The following is a 7,227-nucleotide window of genomic DNA, read 5'->3' as shown; positions in this document are numbered from 1 at the left end:
AAATGCTAAAATTTCAGAGAGTTTTTGCTTTCATATCACAAACACCCATGATCATACAATAATAAGCAAAGATCTGCAAAGATCTACTGAGATGAAGACATACATATGTGCCAAGTTCACAAGGCTCATGGTCAAGTAAAAAATAATTACTGTTCCCAGGTCTTGAGTATAGGAAGCACCTTCAAATAGTCAAAATTATGACTGATAAGCTCAGGAATGCCAAAAGCCCGCTTTTAATAACTACTGCAACCAGTATCCTTAACATGTACATCTTGCATTTAGATCATTTAGGCATATTTTTTATTTTAAATACCAATAAACTGCAGACTCATAACATGAATTCAATAAATACATGAATATATGCTGAATGTGGAGGAAAACAGTGATTTTGGCCATTAGATTGAGAAAAGGTGTCTTAAGAAAGTTGCAACAATGAAAATACAAGCGGTTGTTGGGCCTGAAGCTGGTCTGGAATAAAGCATCAACCGAGCCAGTCAGGTGGTAGGACATGAAGCAATGATTGCCTGTAAGTCTGTAAATGTACTTCTGGATGTCTTAGGGCCAATGTGCATTTACACAATTCCCCCAGTTAACAGTATGTTTTCAGTGTTTGCTGTGTGCTACACATGATGCATCTGCAGAGCAACTAAGAACAGAAAGTGTAGTCCCAGCCTTGTACAAGGGGGATTTTGTTGCATTTGCTGATTTCCAAAAGCTATTCAGCGGTATTCCCAGCAAACTCATTGTTAACCTTTGCCCCGAGACTACTTGGTCAAATAAAATAACCTGAGAAACTACTGTGAATTTTCTACTCCTTGCAATACAGAAACAATAGAACTAAATTTTATTAAAGACCTAAGAATTTATTTTTTGGATATCTTTGAAAATAAGAGAAACTTCTATTGGTCAAAGATTTTCAATAATCACAATTTGTTTGTTGAGAACAAGATGTGAGGGGCCTCGGAGGATCCTTTCCAGCACATAACTCTTGAAAAGCATGTTAAGATGATTATGAACACCATGATGTAAATGTCAAAGTCTAGTCAGTGTATAGAGACACACCTTGCGCCGCACCTGCCTTGTATGCCTTTGTTGGCACACAGTACATCATATAAGCCAATGCCTTCAGGTATTTGACTCAGCATCACATTGCTTCCCAGACCCTCTCCACATAAGGGAGATGATGCCTACTGAGAACTGTCTTCATACTTAACACGTTTGAATGCTGAGAACAATCCTATGTAAACCTTTGCCTCTTTATTAACTATTTCTAAAGACAATTTTCCTGAATTAAATCACCAGGTTGCAAGAGTCAATCTAACTAGAAATCATTACTTCTCTAGGAGGCTCTAAGAAATGTAGTATGGAATTTACTGAGAGAATTTCATAATAACAAAGAGGAAGAGAAAAGGGGATATTCAGAAAATAGCAAATGATGCACTTAGTAGCACGGCCCTTTGTAACAGACCTCAGCGCTGCCTTTTTATTCCTGTGCATCTACTTTAGTAAGGCTTCCATGCATAAAGAAAAGAGTGTACAGCAGTTAGCTCTACCCAGACTGAAGAACCCAAGGTTTAATCTCAGCTGTGTGCTGATGGAATATAATTTGGAGATTCAGGGAGATGTATGAAATGCATCTAAATTTAGAATCTGACACAATGGTGGTTGCTAGGAGCTCAAAAAGAAATCAAGGAACAAAGGGATTGGCTTTTGAAGTGGTTGAACTCATTTGCGGAAGCAGAGAGACTGCTCCTTGTGATGTGGCCTCTTTACTGCCAGAGACTATTAGGATGAATGACTAAATGACTAAAGGGGTAGCTCAGCAAAAATGTCATAGAAGTTGGAATTCCAGGAGAGGCAGAGTGGTGACTTTCATTTCAATGAGCCAGGATTCAAGTAGAAAAGTGACTTTAACAATGCCTGCATGTTTTCTCTAATTTTCAGTCTGTTGGGTCAAAAATTGTCTCCAGGCTTTATATGATGAAAACTGTAAGGTTATTTATTTGATCTCGTGCTTTTTTTATTAAAGTGGTATGAGCAGTTTCTTTAGTCACCATCCATTTCCTCTAATTCTGCTCTTTCTACGTTGATGCTATACTCATTTCCTATAGTTTCTTTTGTTTGCATTAAGCTGCTCTTGACAAATCTTCAGATTACTCAGGTGAAAAGAGGAATTGGGCAGGAACAGCCACAACACAATGCTTGGGATAATTGGGAATTATCGTGACTGTGTGAAGACAGTCAGCACTTTCCATCACACCCCTGCTTATTCCATCAGTCACTGAATTAGACAGAGCGAGAGGCAGTTCCAAGAATGATGACAGATTTCACTCGGGACTACTTTTTGCATACAACGTTTCTTGTTTATATTTGATGCTCAAAAATTATCCAGAAGACAGAGAATTATTGTTTAACAATCCCAATGATAATGTTAGGAAGAATGCACAGCACATTTGGAATGTAACTAAGAAAAACTCGAATCATACTCCAGGTTCTCTGTCCTAGGGTTTCAGAGAATGTCTTCATTCAAAGCCAGCAGATCAAGCATCAGAGAATTCCACTGCTTATCCTTCCTTGTTTCACATTTATTTTGAAACTACATTTGTTTCCATACAGACAGAAACTTTCCTGACAAAATAGCCTCACTGCCTTTCAGCAACCCAGCTTTGCATGGATTTACCCATTCCTAGCTTCTTCTGGGAGTCTGGGAAGGCTTGGAAAGGCACTATCAACATGGTCTTTGTGCATTATATGTGCAAACCTACGTTTTCCCACTTTGGGGATGGACAAAGAGTACAGGGATATGACCCCATTTTTTAATTTGGCCTCAAATGAAGGCATCCTAGGAAACTTTCTGTGCTCTAAAGATTTTTCTATTGGTTTCAGGGTGAAAGAAACTTCACAGCTAAAAGTATGGCCTCTGGGATGATGCTGTGGTACAGCAGGTAAAGCCTCCACCTGCAGTGCTGGCATCCCATATGGGCGACGGTTTGAGTCCCAGCTGCTCCACTTCTGATCCAACTCTCTGCTATGGCCTGGGAAAGCAGTAGAAGATGGCCCAAGTCCTTGGGCCCCCGCACCCATGTGGGAGACCTGGAAGAAGCTTTTGGTTCCTGGCTTCGGATGGGCTCAGCGCCAGCTGTTGCGGCCAATTGGGGAGTGAACCAGCAGATGGAAGACCTCTCTCTCTCTGCCTCTCCTTCTCCTCTGTGTAATTCTGACTTTCAAATAAATAAATATAAATAAATAAATCTTAAAAAAAGGACAGCCTCTGGACCACACAACTAAAATAGTCATAACCTTAAGAATGAAACAAATGTATCTGCCTCATGAAAACTAGGATACAAATAATGAACATGGATACCAGGCATGGTGAGGGACCAAGGCAGACAAACTCCCAGAGTAATGTGTGTGCATGAGGATAGGGTAAAATCAGGGGAGGGCCCACGCCGTGCCTCAATAGGCTAATCCTCCGCCCTGCGGCGCCGGCACACCGGGTTCTAGTCCCGGTCGGGGCGCCTGATTCTGTCCTGGTTTCCCCTCTTCCAGGCCAGCTCTCTGCTGTGGCCCAGGAGTGCAGTGGAGGATGGCCCAAGTGATTGGGCCCTGCACCCGCATGGGAGACCAGGAGAAGCACCTGGCTTCTGGCTTCGGATGGCCGCAGCGGCCATTGGAGGGTGAACCAACGGCAAAAGGAAGACCTTTCTCTCTGTCTCTCTCTCTCTCACTGTCCACTCTGCCTGTCAAAAAAATAAATAAATAAATAAAAATCAGGGGAAAGTAGGGATGCTTCATGAGCAGTCCCTGAATCCCTAGCACATAAAGAAACAGCTAAGGCCAATCTGGCTAACTTCTTCCATGGCATCCATGACACTCACAAGTGTTTTGTCTGGGTGTTTCCCCAGCTCTTCTATCATTCATTCACCCCTTTCTGCCTTCCTCTACTTACATCGTGAACTCTGGTGCTCCCTAAGCTTCCTCACTAAGCACCTGTCTGTTCACTGAGCAAGCCCTCTCCAGGGGAATGTATCTATTTCCATAGTTATCACCACTACTGACAATTGACTTTATCTCAACTTCAAACATCTCTTCTGAATCCAATGCAGAATTATCCAAACACCTTATCCATTATCCAAATACCTCCTCTACAGATATTACCAAGTGCACAATGGCATGTAAATATGAAATACCACAATCTTTTCCACCATAATTGCTCCTCCCTTCATATCTATCATACTCAATATCCTCCTTGACCATCACTGCACGCTCTCCTTATCTTTCTCCAAATCATTATGCTTTATTTTGTTTGGATTTAGCAATTATTTATTGAAATATACTGTGCACGAGACACTGAGCTAGGGTCAGTGAATACAAAATTATTAAAGAGAGGAGTAAAATCCCATAAAGGTTAGAGTTTAGTTAGGGAGAGATACCATGAACAAGTAAACAAAAATAGTTTATCCTAGGATCTATGAAGACTATACATGTGTTGCCATGACGATGTATACTTTACACAGAGAATTCAGGGAGTGTTTCTGCAGAGCTGGTCTTCAGACCAAGAGCTAGAGGATACAACAGAACCAGCCCATTGGAAAAAAGAGTGCTTTTGGTGAAAGGACGAAGAGATTCAATCCTCCACACTGGACAGTTCATTCTTCAGTCAGCCATCTGGGGTTGAACTATACTGCATATAGGAATAGTATGAAATATGTTTGTTATGTATCATTTTTGAGTGTTGTTCATGTCCCAATCATTGCACTGAAAGTTAAGTAGTTTATCATATGTTCATTCATATTTCCATTAAAATTTCTTCTCATTTTGGGAATTAAAAAACCAAGTCACAAATTGCTCTAGTAGTTTGTACAAAGTCACCAGATACTAAGTGCTGAGCTGAAATTTCAATCCAGGCAAGCTGACTCTTTTTGCTACTGCATTGCATTGCCACCGATTATCACTTAGATGGGGACTTGGTCTTTCAGGAAGTTCAAGGGCATCACAAAGAGATTGATTTTTGTTTTGTTTTGCTTTTTGAAATTGGAAAGCCACTGATTTTTTTTAAGATTTATTCATTTATTTGAAAGTCAGAGTTACACAGAGAGAGGAGAGGCAGAGAGAGAGAGAGAAAGAGAGAGAGGTCTTCCATCTGCTGGTTCATTCCCCAGATGGCCAGAGCTGCGCTGATCCAAAGCCAGGATCCAGGAGCTTTACCGGCTATGCCACAGCACCATCCCCAAGCCACTGATACTTCTTTTTTTAAAAAAAGATTTATTTATTTATTTGAAAGTCAGAGTTACACAGAGAGAGGAGAGGCACAGAGAGAGAGAGAGAGAGGTCTTCCATCCAATGGCTCACTCCCCAAATGGCCACAATGGCTGGAGCTGCGCCAACCTGAAGCCAGGAGCCAGAAGCTTCTTCCAGGCCTCCCACATGGGTGCAGGGGCCCAAGGACGCAGGCCATCCCCTACTGCTATCCCAGGCCACAGCAGAGGGCTGGATTGGAAGTAGAGCAACCGGGTCTTGAACCGGCGCCCATATGGGATGCCAGCACTTCAGGCCAGGGCGTTAACCCACTGCGCCACAGCTCCGGCCCCTGCTGATATTTCTTAAGACAGACAATACTTCCTCCTCCAAGATTCTGTGCTATTGGTTCCATTGACTAATTCTCACGTCATACATTTTTCTTGGCTCTTCCAACTAATTGCTTCAATCTTCACTTTTAGCCCTAGTCAATGCACATTACACATTGCCATCAGATTTTAATACTTATTAAATCCAAACCCAATCAAGTCACAGCCTTGCTTAAGTTTTTCAATCACTGTTCATATGTTTAGAGGAAAAAAAAAATCCAAGATCTTCGGCATAGCACCTACGGCCCTTTGTGATCTGTTCCCTGCCTCTCTCTCATCTCCCCGAAGTCATGTTGGATTTTCATTCTGTGCCCCCACAATGCTGAATCTAATTGTGTTTTCCCACTCTCCTTATCACAGGGAAGAGACTCTGACAAATAAGAATTATAGTGATTTTGCTAAAATAGACTATTTTTCCTGCCATTTCTATTGTTCTGCGTGCTCCTCTCTCTGGCAAGTACATACCCTTTCCAGTCTTTGAGAGTGCCTCCTTATGATTACTGTTCCTTACTCCTTACTCAACTGCTTTCCTTAGCTACCTTCACCTGTGGCTTCCTTAGAAACTTCACTGCAGCGGCTCCTCCAACAGCTGGCAAGTGTGAACAAAAGCTGTCTGTTTGCAGAATCCTTTCCATACCCATGACTTAGGTTGCATTTTGGATGTTTCCTTTCCTTTATTCCCAGTATTTTGACCATTTGAGTTTAGACATTCTTCTTATTCATATAACCCATGAATCCAATTCCAGGATCATGACGTGAGCTTCAACAAAAAATAAAAATATCCTAAGAATGATACAGGATGGAAACGGGAACTACTATAATTCAGAAGCTGGGTCAGCAATGGCAATCAGGAGCTACATGACTTATTTCTTCTGACACTATACACCACTTAAATGACAACAGTTTCAAAGACATTCTGTCTGTTAAGACCCAGAAAACAGACCAAACTGATAGCTGATGGGAGTCAGTCAATCTATTTAAATATCTCTCTTAATGCAGGTAGGAAGCTTGACTCACATAATCTCTAATTTGGAAACTTGGCAAGGGCATTATCATAATAGTAGGCACAATATTAATGTTTTGAATATTTTGTAGTATATACATCTTCTCAATAAAACAATCTTCATATGTGCATGGGAATCCTTTACTGAGTCACATATGTTATTGGCGAGCCTCCATGTGAGCGATTTGATGGTGCAGTTCTGAGAGATTACAAGTCTGCCTGAGGTTCAGCAGCCATTAAGTGGCAGAACCCACCTCGAACCTAGGTTTTCCAAATCAAATAATGCAATTTATTTAATGTTAAATGATATAAGGATAGATTTTTAATACCTTCTAAAGCAATTTACTTGGGAAATAAGAGCTCCAACCAGCTGCCCTGACTTAGGAGAAATACAACGAATACTAAGTCATTAATTTTTATTTTCAAGTTTATTACAAGCACCAAGTTCAGACTTCTGAAACCCTTTGAATTTTTAATGTAAAAATCTTGCTACAAAGGCTTAAAATCTTTGAGCTTCTTTCTGTCTGAAGCAAATGTTGTTTTTGTCTTTAGAATATTCATGCAGTCCAGGCATTTTGTCATTCCCTGGCCTAGAAA

This window comes from Oryctolagus cuniculus, chromosome 12 (assembly GCF_051225735.1).
Source record: "Oryctolagus cuniculus isolate XC-2025 breed Fujian yellow rabbit chromosome 12, ASM5122573v1, whole genome shotgun sequence".
NCBI lineage: Eukaryota > Metazoa > Chordata > Mammalia > Lagomorpha > Leporidae > Oryctolagus > Oryctolagus cuniculus.
This window is presented reverse-complemented; position numbering follows the sequence as displayed.